Source organism: Macrobrachium rosenbergii, chromosome 17, assembly GCF_040412425.1.
Source record: "Macrobrachium rosenbergii isolate ZJJX-2024 chromosome 17, ASM4041242v1, whole genome shotgun sequence".
Taxonomy (NCBI): domain Eukaryota; kingdom Metazoa; phylum Arthropoda; class Malacostraca; order Decapoda; family Palaemonidae; genus Macrobrachium; species Macrobrachium rosenbergii.
This window is the reverse complement of record NC_089757.1, coordinates 35,793,265-35,805,699: the sequence shown is the minus strand read 5'-3', so window position 1 is coordinate 35,805,699 and position 12,435 is coordinate 35,793,265.

Here is a 12,435-nt window from a genome sequence, read left to right as displayed (position 1 = left end):
TTTTGGATCTATCCGTCATATGGAGCAGTAGCGATGATGATGATGATGATGAAAATGACAATGACAATGATGATGATGAGTGAGGAGGTTGGGGGAGGGGGAGGTGGATGAGGGAGGGGGTTTACAGTGTTACGAAGCCAGGTAAATTGATTAGCTCTACGGCAAGAGGCTCTACAGGTCCTTGCTTATTAGGCCAATCAGTTTCTAAGTTACGGACGGCACCAGGTTGTCATTAGCACCCCTTTCGCTGACGCTAATTATCGGTAAATTAGCGAAGCTAATCAGGATACCCACTCATTATGAAAACGGTCCTAGCTCCCCCTTACACCCCCACCCCACCCCACCATCCCCCAATGCCAGGGAAGGACTTACGAAGGACCTCTCTCTTCCTTCCTTGCTAGAGCTCCTCCGAAGGGGAGGGGAACACCATAAATAAACAAATCAACAGTTGGTGGATAAACACAGGAGAGTTTCTGCGGTTCTGTTCAAGATCACTTCCCTTCCTCCCTCCCTCCCTCTTGTTCACTGGTCTCACCTAACCGTCCCCCCACCAACATCCACCCACCATCCCCGGCCGCCACTCCGACATCCCAAAAGGTGGGGTCTCGGGTCCCATGTTATTTAGGCGAGCCAAATGATGCATTATTGTCCTCGCCATTTCTAGACGCGAACAAGGAACTGGCATAACAAACGATCAAATAAATAACATTAAATGATTTCGGAACACGTACGTATCCAGACGTGTTATTCCCTGTTCTATTCTCTGTTCTGTTCTGTTCAGCTGATTCGTTTCAAACAGCGGAGGCATTTCCTCCGCTTAACAAAAGAACGCTGGGCATCCGAAAAAAAATGACCGGTTTAGCTTTGACGTGAAACGGAGGTAAATATTCCCACGTGAAAATTAGTGAGAAGTTTAACATACAAATGTTGGAAGTAGCTGATGAGAAGCTTATCCGAAAGTGTTAATTATCTTTATTTATTTACTTTTTCCTTCAAAAATAAATTCTGGTTCAGACAGCTTTCAAGAATTAGCGATAATTGAACTGGAAACGTAATGGTAGAGAATCCATCAAGACTTCTGTGTAAGTAAACAATGAACACAGACATTGGTGTGAGTACATACAAAACCTTACACAAACGCACACACAAAACATACACACACGCATATATATATATATATATATATATATATATATATATATATATATATATATATATATATATATATATATATATATATATATATATATATATATATATATATATATATATATATATATATATATATATATATATTACACATACATACATGCACATATATACATCATATATATACATAAAATACATACATACATACAGTATACATTCACCATTTAACTTTCTGGCGATTTAAGGACGCGCTCTACTGAGAGGACTTCCATAGCATAAACCACTTCATACATCAATGCAGAAGGCTCACCATTAGCCAGTCAAACCCCACTACATTCACTGCACCCATGACTTCTTATTTTGCATACACACACTCTGTATCCTGGATAATATAGCATTCAGTTCCCATATCTTCCTCGCACCATCCAACACTTTGTAGGTCAAGAAATGCAAATCTAATTTTTTCTTAGGAAGCATTTCAACTAATAAAAGACTTTGCATCGATAAAAACTTATGTTTATTACAACATACCAAAAAAAGAAGATTCAGTGAAAGTAATTAAATATATAATATCTGTTTGCGTGTGCCGTACGCGCCTGTATTTGAATATGGCAACTTTTTATTATGTTGTGGAAAATTACAATAACATAATAAAACGTTGCCAGTACATACAATGAAAGTAAATAGAATTACCAAACTGATGAACAATAACGTATTTGAAAATAAATGTTCAAAGCCACATTCAATGCAGTTCAATGATTCCAGCAATAGGGAAAAAATCAGGGTCGACTGCCTTAGGAAAGTGAGTTTGCAACATATTCAGAGTGGACCATATTGCAACCAGTCACATTATGCATTTAATAACTTCCAGAACGTTGCTTTCTTGCAATGTCATTCACTCAATGTATCTTATCTGGCGTTAGATCGTCTCATGGCATAACCCTAACATCATTACCGGCGCAAGTGTTTTGAAAGGCATAGGTATCCATTAATATCAGAATCCAATAAAGGATATCTAAGGAGATTGGACGTTAGGAACTCAAGAATTATTTATAGTAACCATGAGTTTGATCATATTCATAGAAAATTCATATCAATTTTTGCTTCACCAGAAACCAGTCACATAATCAGATTCGAACTCTGTCTCTTTAAATCTTAAAGGAGAGAGAAACTTTCTCTCTCTCTCTCTCTCTCTCTCTCTCTCTCTCTCTCTCTCTCTCTCTCTCTATATATATATATATATATATATATACATACTGTATATATGGTTTTTTTACGGACTCAGCCCATATCGTTCCTTCCTCGTCCGTGATTCAAACTCAGGTCTCCTCTTGCAAGTGAACAGAGAGAGAGAGAGAGAGAGAGAATTAATGTTGGCAGACCCGCTTGGCTACCAGTTTCATTGCTTGACAATCCACTATTGTCATCATAAGATTCTGTTGTTGACATCAACGCTGAATATCTCTCTTTTGGATTAACGTCATGAAATGACTGATTCTACCCAATCTTAATACTTTGTACATCAGTCACCCTAAAATTGTGAAGTTGGTTTATTACAAGATTTCATAATAATGAAACTTTACTTTATTACAAGAAATTTGCAAAGTAACATACTGATACAACTTTCAAAATAAAAAAGGAAGGAAAGCGTAATCAAAACTGGATTAGCATAATCATTAATTGTCATGCGAATAAAATAAAAAAAAAAAACTCATGCTTGAAAAAAAAAAAAATCTGAAAAGCTTTTCTCTGCCTGAAATAAGTTTAAAATTAACCTGTTGTTTTCTTGTAACTCTCTTATCCTTTCACGAAGTTTCCTTTTTAGTTTTCTGTAAAAGACAACTATTGTGCCGGCGTTGTCTGTCCGTCCTCACTTTATTCTGTGCGCACTTTTTTCTGTCCGCACTTTTTTCTGTCCGCCCTCAGATCTTAAAAACTACCGAGGCTAGAGGGTTGCAAATTGGTATGATGATAATCTACCCTTCAATCATCAAACATACCAAATTGCAGCCCTCTAGCTTCTGGCAACGCAACAACACGGGCAACCACGGCTGGCTGAGAGTTTCATGGGCCGCGGCTCATGCAGCATTATATCGAGACCATCTTAAGATAGATCTATTTTCGGTGGCCTTGATTATGCACTGTACATAAAACTCGATTGCGCATTTTTTATTTGTTTTAAACGAAATCGAATATGATTTAGTTAGAAATGTATGAAAAATTAATCAGTAAATTTGCAATTGAATGGATAAAAAGGAAATAATTTAACATAAATTCTTGTGTTAAATTTCTTGCATTTTAACAATCTGTAACTGAACGGACAATATGATGATAATTCAGTAAATCTGCAACTGAATGGATAAAAAAGGGAAATAATTTAACATAAATTCTTGTGTTAAATTTCTTGCATTTTAACAATTTGTAACTGAACGGACAATATGATAATGATTTAACATAAGAATTTGCTCCTCCTCTCGGAATCCAATTCAACAAAGACGAAGATTATGCAAGAGTGTATTGACCATCAGGAAAGGCCTCTTGGACATGCAATCTGCATGCACGCTATGCGGCAACAACCAGGCAATATATCAAAATAAAGTATTCCGAAAGAGTGCGTTGTCCCGGATGTGAAGTATAATTGTTTCTGCATGAAATAAATGTCTGGAGTGGGACGACGTCCTGTTCGATGGCTGTTGAAAAGGAGTTTGTTTAACGAGGTTCTGGTCTTCAGTCGAGATGACTGACAAGTTGCGGTGGAGTTACAAGAGGGTCAGAACCAGTTATAAAATCAATTTTATTTAACATTCTATTTTACACACGAGGACCCTCGTGTATAAAATAGAAGGTTAAATAAAACTGATTTTATAACTCGTTCTGACCCTCGTGATTAAAATAGAAGGTTAAATAAAACTGTTTTATAACTCGTTCCGACCCTCGTGTATAAAATAGAAAGTTAAGTAAAACTTATTTTATAATTGGTTCTGGCTCTTGTGTATAAAATAGAAAGTTAAATAAAATTAATTTTATAACTGGTTCTAACCATCGTGTGTAAAATAGAAGGTTAAGTAAAATTGACTTCATAACTGGTTTTGACCCTCGTGCATAATAAAATAGAAGGTTAAGTAAAATTGATTTCATAACTGGTTCTGACCCTCGTGTATAAAATAGAAGGTTAAGTAAAACTGATTTTATAACTCGTTCCGACCCTCGTGTATAAAATAGGTTAAATAAAATCGATATTATAACTGGTTCTGACCCTCGTGAATAAAATAGAAGGTTAAGTAAAACTGATTTTATAACTGGTTTTGACCCTCGTGTATATAATAGAAGGTTAAATAAACTTGATTTTATAACTGTTTCTGACCCTTTTATACACGAGGGTCAAAATCAGTGATAAAATCAATTTTACTTAACCTTCTGTTTTATACACGAGGGTCAGAACTAGTTATAGAATCAGTTTTATTTAACCTTCTATTTTATATACGAGGGTCAGAACCAGTTATAAAATCAGTTTTATTTAACCTATTTTACACACGAGGGTCAGAACCAGTTATAAAATTAATTTTACTTAACCTTCTATTTTATACACGATGGTCAGAACCAGTTATGAAATCAGTTTTATTTAACCTTCTATTTTATACTTAAGGGTTCAACCTTCTATTTTATACATGTGGGTCAGAACCAGTTATAAAATCAATTTTATTTAACATTCTATTTTATACACGAGGGTCAGAACCAGTTATAAAATCAATTTTTGTTAACATTCTATTTTATACACGAGGGTAAGAACCAGTTATAAAGTCAGTTTTATTTAACCTTCTGTTTTACACACAAGGGTCAGAAACAGTCATAAAATCAATTTTATTTAACCTTCTATCTTATACACGTGGGTCAGAACCAGTTATAAAATTAATTTTACTTAACTTTCTAGTTTATACACGAGGGTCAGAACCAGTTATAAAATCAGTTTTATTTAACATTCTATTTTATATAGACTTTTTCGTACAAATTTATTTCTTCGTGCAAACCAAAATAAAATCAGTTTTATTTATATGATCTTCTACTTTACACAGACTCATTCATAAATATTTATTTATAGTTATCAATTCTCCATATAAAAAAAATTTTTCTTTCAGCTTTATGCAAGGGCGATTTGGGCTATGATCAACTGAAGGCTTTATATCAAAATGACTCGTAATAATTTAAGAGAAATCAGGCCACAGCAACAGAAAACTATCAATTAAAATGATTCGTAACAGTAAAAAAATAAATGAATATACATCAAAATAAAGTCTGATTTATTATTCTCCTGTGATGAGCTATGATTTAAAAATTATCGTAAGGACGCGCCTCGACAAATACTTGATTTTTCGATGGGAACAAAAGAGAAAGGAAGAGAAGAAAAACAAAAGCTCCTACGAAAAGAAAAGTGGGTCACAGGATTAACTTTTCCTCGGAGAACTTGTATTTCCTCCTCGGTGTTTACCCAATCCCGCCCCTTGACGGCGTTAATCATCTGTTTCACACCATGCAGCAGTTACATCATCCAAAATTCGACGGAGGCAGAAACCCTCTTCAGTCTATTGTCTATCGGCACCATTTAATAGTCCCGGGGTTCCCTTCGGTCAGTGGGAAAATGGGAAATTTAGACCACCCGCAGTAGTTTATCTCGTCAGGCTTTGATTAAACCTCCAAAAGCCACCTTTTTTTGCATCAAGGCTTACTGGACGCGGCCACAAGACCGATTTCTAAATGCTCTTCGAAATGAACCAAAATATTGAAACAAAATGCCTCTGAGCGACGGGGAATTAATGGATTGTTTCATTTCACACTGTCCATTCTTGACCAATGTTTCTGACAATTATTTCTGATGAAAGAATGAAACAATAGGTAACTAAATACGCTTAAAATAATCTACTACAAATGTTAAATGCGCTCATAAATGATCCACAATACAAATTACGACAGCAAGATTGAGTCACATCGTCTCTACAGATACATCATGAAACTACCAAAGCACTCCACGAAAAATGAGGAACAAGGAACAAATTGTCCTATTCATTTATTATAAAATAATTTCTTACTGACAATCATCAATCTCTTGATCTCAAACATCAGGTACTGATTTAGTATACATTTAAATTCGATTCTGGTCCAGGAAAGAGATATCAACTAGCTTTAGATAAGTATCTTTGCTCCAGCGTTCAAAGGGAGAGAATTCGGGTGATACATCATATTTCAGAGTTTTCATGTAATACGTTTAACGATACAATCTTTCAAACAGCAGATCAAGGCTTATATATACATTTAAATTTGATGATGGTCAAGGAAAGAGATATCAACTAGCTTTAGATAAGTATCTTTCCTCAAGCGTTCAAAGGGACAAAGCTATGTTTGTGTTGGCGTAATGATTCAGAGCTTTCTTATAAATTTAACAGATTTTTCATAATATACATTTTACACTAGTTAGATTAATTAAATATACAGATTTTACAACAGATACTTGACTTTGAAAAAAGTAAATTTTTGGCTTTAAAAAAGTACAAAATAAATTGTTTATCACTTTTCAACGTAAAATAAAAAAAAAAGATCATCAGTAAATGAATGGAGTTCTTTAATCTAACGAAGTGCAAACAAGATTAAAAACAATAATCTAAATAATCTGCATAAAGTTCAACGCTTCCCTTATTGCTACATCCCTACCGATTTGATAAGGTGAGGGCAGTACTCTCTCTCTCCCGGCCAGGTAAAGGTAGTGACTCGCATGCCTTTTCGGCCTCACCAAAATAAAAACTCGGCTAATGACAACAGTAGCCAGGATGTTATGAAAACGATTCCGTCTAATCTTAATGAAGGTAACAGAACGTTTACAGAACGTTTCTCCTCTGGCGAACAAGGCTGGGAAAACGTTTCGAATAGCTGCAGGATCCGAAGGGCTATAAGGGACCTCATCATCGCTACTTAACAAGTCAATAAAACATTGTCCCTTTGTCCCGCAGCATCAGAAGCATACGCGAGGTCTACCCCATCCATGCCCATTCCGTTCTTCGGGCATGATAGATGTTTATATTAATCAAGCCTCTGCCACGGCAGGAGATCTGACGGGAATGCTAAAAGGAAAACGGACCCTGGTTAAGATGTCCAGCGCGCAGGGATGCAATTGACTTGATATTTACCGCCTCCTCCTACCTACCTATCTACCCACCTACCTGCCTGCCTGCCAGTACGCCGAGTTTGCTTCCAATCGATGGCAGAGAGAGAGAGAGAGAGAGAGAGAGAGAGAGAGAGAGAGAGAGAAGCTGTGCGTAACACCGCTTCCTCATTTTGGTACACCTTTATGCTTTGATAGCTTCTAAAACGATCCCCTTTCGCTGGGTAACTGGGAGAAACACGCGCCCGCATTGTTTGGCTTCATAACGCAAACGAGAGCCTTTTCGTACCCGGCCGATTGGAAGTCAAGTGCCTCCCGGCGGAGCATCCGCGTCCCTTTAATGGATTCTGATCCCATGTATATAAATGACTTGACAGCGTGTGGTGCAATTAATGTCTAGACTCAGGTCATTCCAGTTGCCCATCGGAGGCGAGAGCGTCCATAGAAATTGCCTTATTACCCGTCGCAAAAAGAGAGTCACCAATGGCTCTCCCGATGTCACAGGAATCGGTTTTTAAGATGCCTTCTAATGAAACCCCCTCGTTGGAGAGGGTGGTTAATGTGGTTAATGATAGCCTTACTGAAAGATGACAAAATGTAAATGCTACGGGAACTGAGCTATGAAAGCTTGATGGTCGCAGAACAAAAAATGAAGTATGGTAAAGGGGAGCTTATTTGAATGTTTTGGGAATCGTGTCTGGTAATGCTATTGAATATTGCCTGAATTTTTATGAACTGCCATTCCGCACATGCGACAGACTTGGTCTACATTTTCATTAGCTGTGGACGACGTGCAACTCTAGACGGGTACAGTACGTGAAATTCAACCTATATAATTACAGGTATCCTAATATGAACCTTCTTATTCTTGTACAATCTAGAGCATAAACACAGTTATTAGCATTTGACAAAACCAACGGAAACTCTCGTCCAGGAAGACTTGACATCGCATAATAACAGTGCTACCTTTCCATTTCCTTCTACAGTAGTTGAGAGAGAGAGAGAGAGAGAGAGAGAGAGAGAGAGAGAGAGAGAGCAGAGAGAGATACCATCCTACCCTTTGCACGTAAAACAGTCCTTAATTACCATAGTAAAAGAAGCAACAAGCCGTCGCACGTACGAGGGTCTTAAAATATGCAACGTAAAAGGTGTATAATCTACTGCCGACCTGGGAGGTCTTGGAACACGTACATGTGCCTTTCCACTGAAGTTCCTTTGTGTTCCCTGGAAGCTCCTTTGACCCTCGAAGGTTCGAGTAACTGCTCCAGCCGAATGTTTATAAATCATGGCCGGATAAAAGCGTCATTCTCAGGCAGGGGACGTCGGAATATTCCCCATTAAGGCCTATGAGTGCTACTTCTCACGCGTTTGATATGTAAACGAAGTGTTCCTATGGAGACACGTAGCTTTACATTGCAAAAGACACTATAACGACTTCATTAGGACACCCCTAGCCTGGGAGAGATTTGGGGAAAGGGTAAGTTGAAGAGGAATGGAATAAAAAAAAACTTTCTATCTAAAACAGTCCACTTTCCCATAGGGAATTCAGGAGAAAGCTTTTAGACACGATGCTGAAACAAGAAGGTATCTGTCTGATAGGAAAGGGGAATTTGAAGAGGAATGGAATAAGAAGGGATTTTTTTATATTTAAAACAGTCCACTTTCCCATCGGGAATTCCGGAGACAGCTTTTAGACACGATACTGAAACAAGAAGGTATCTACCTGATAGGAAAGGGGAATTTGAAGAGGAATGGAATAAGAAAGGATTTTTTATATTTAAAACAGTCCACTTTTCCATCGGGAGTTTAGGAGAAAGCCTCTGGAACTATGCTAAAACAAACAGATATCTGATATCAAAGAATAAGCCGAAGAGGATTAGAGAAAAAAGTACTATTTATTTAAAAGAGTCCACTTTTCCGTCAAAAATTTAGGACAAAGCCTCAAAAGCACTATGCTGAAACAAACAGATATCTGATAGGAAAGGATAAGTTGCGTGGGGATGGAATATAAAAGGACATTTTATTTAAAACAGCCCAGTTTTCCATCGGGAATTCAGGACAAAGCCTTAAGCCCTGCGTTGAAACAAACAGATATCTGATAATGATATGCAAACACTTGAACTTGTTTTATTTTCAACCGGTGGTAAGAGACCAAAAGGTTTCACTAACGCCGCCTTATTCATGTTTGCTTCGGTCACTGTGTCTTTCTGACTGCATGTCTGGTACATGCACGTGCTTTGAGAGAGAGAGAGAGAGAGAGAGAGAGAGAGAGAGAGAGAGAGAGAGAGAGTTGCAATTCACCTGTGCAAACACTCAGTCCCGCATTTTGTATTCAGACTTACTAATCATTTGATTTTAAAACGCCTTGCACCACAATATGTTTGGCAAACCTCAAAAAAAGATTCCCCTAGCAAGGAGAAAAAGATGTTGAAGTTTCTGTCTAAAAAAACAACGGAAATAAATAAAAAATTAATAAAGAAATAAATGAAGAAATAGATGAATAAATACATGGTGTGGGAAAGAAACAAAGAAGCAAAGAAACTTGGAAGAGGAGAAGGACGGGAACATAAAGAAACTGAAATATAGAGTACGAGAAGAAAGGTAAGTTGCAGGAACCTGTACCACACGTACTTCCTCTCTCTCTCTCTCTCTCTCTCTCTCTCTCTCTCTCTCTCTCTCTCTCTCTCTATAATAGGAAGCTTACGAGGAAGCTATTATATAGATCAGTCTCTTGTTCACACTGCAAACAGTTTAAGCGAACTGCAAATGAACCTTCATATCTGTTGTAGATCCCTCGACTCTGACATAAATCTAAATAAACTGTAATGTAAAATTACCTATGCATACCACCCCTATTTGATAAGGCTTAATGGTAGGATCAGAAAAGTCTAAGAGCAACTAGTTGATTCAAATATGATCGTGTTGGATCCAACACCTTTAATTTCACCGACACGCACACATACACACGCACACACACACACACACACATGTAAGGTTACTGCTTAGCAAGTAACACGTGCTAGTTCCTATGGTCATTGACTGAAGGCGTTTCTGGAAGCTCCTTTGTTAAAACTGAACTCAGAGTTCTGGTAGAATACCGTTCGGCGTGTCTAAATCAAAATTACCAATTTTGCGATAGAGAACACTGCCCCTTGGAGCAACATCCAGATAGGGGAACTGTACAGCAACAATGACAGGCTACGCAAGATATGAAACATGAGGTACTTACACCATTATTTCTTTACATATAAGAAGCAATATCGACAATACTTCGTTTTTCTGGTTGCATTGGCTATGTAAAAAGTTTGTTAAGAAAGCTCTGAGACTATCAACTATGAAGTCATCAAACGCAGAATTACTGAAGCAGAGCGAATCACTGAACAAGAGCACAGTGATATCAGCTACACAACAAAGTCTTGATTCAGCTTCATGCCCCACTGAATACAACACTTACTGGGGAAAAGTAGCATCTTCTTCTACAGTAAAATCTAACTTTCTAAACCAGGAACCATATTACTTATAAAGATCAAAATCTACGGAGATCTTAGAACACTGCCCTGCGGAATACCGGGCAAGTTAGGTCTAAGCAAGAGACCACACCAACGAGGCAACAGCATACCCCAAGATTTGAAAGCATGGTATTATCATCACCTGATGGAGGATGCTGGGAGACCCCAACTGCCATGAGATGTATGATGCAGGTGACAAACAATTTAAAGTATTTAAAAATCCATTATGCTGGCGTGATGTGCATCTGCAAAACATACGTGGATATGAAATTCATACAGCAGGAGACATTACCATGAAATTTAAATACGGATCGTAAGCACTGTGAGAAAGGAGCTTTGATGAAGGTCTGAAATGATCAACGACATCAGCCAATAGGAGTCTATGCTCCCCTCTGCATTCCCTGAGAAAGAGAGAGAGAGAGAGAGAGAGAGAGAGAGAGAGAGAGAGAGAGAGAGAGAGAGAGAGAAAAAATTTGAGAGAGAATTATTTCATGGAAAAAATTTTGTTATGGATTCAGTATCAAATTCTTTCCTGCTAAGGACATAACGTTTGTCTTCATACATGCAAAATTTCAAAATCAAGATCAAATAAAAAGCTCTAAGCTCTCAGTGAAAGTCATCCATGAGATATTTAAAAACGCACTGCGAAGTACAACAAAAACTCCACTTAATCAGTTATGGAATATTTCAGTTATGAAACATGCCGTAAAAAATACTCTAGTTTGTTTGTATTTCGAAAAACGCGTGCTGGTATTTTCTATTTAATAGTCATGACATTCAGCTCCTCTCCTCTAACATTCAGCCCCTTTCCTCTAACATTCAGCCCCTCCCCTCTAACATTCAGCCCCTCTGCTCTAATATTCAGTCCTTCTCCTCTAACATTCAGCCCTTCTCCTCTAACGTTCAGCCCTCTCCTCTAACATTCAGCCCCTCTCATCTAACATTCAGTCCCTCTAACATTCAGCCCCTCTCCTCTAACATTCAACCCCTCTCCTCTAACATTCAACCCCTCTCCTCTACCATTCAGCCCCTCTCCTCTAAAGTGGGAGTTCAAGTTTTGTCGAACTTGTCTGACAGAGACGACTAAATTAAAAGATCTTTTTACAACACGATTTCCAAAACTTTCTTTTCCTCCGGACAATCACTGGACGTTTATATCTCGGCCTTACCTACCCCCGTTTGCAATACTGTCCTCACAAATGGTGTTCTTTCGGATCACTAAAGATACAGTAACTGTGCAAGCAATGGATATTGAAACCCGAGAGCACTTCCTGGTTTCAAAACATTTTATAGACATTCAGATTCCAATTTCCTCCCCAATACGCAAAAAAATGGTGTCAAATGGGTCAACCAATTGATAGGTTACTTCTGGATAGGCGTTACTTACTGTTACTAGCTTGAACATTGAAATAATAGGTAAGCATTTTTTGGAATAGTCAGGCGATAAGGAAATTTTAAAATGAAAACAAGTTTCGTCAGTTCTGAAAGAACATGCGATCCACGAGCTTGCTAGAATGCTTGATATTATTGCACTGCAACTGGTAATATATAATTGAGCCTAATATATAATATAACAGGAGAAATAGAACTGACTATTTATATCATTATCCAACTGGAATTCTTGTA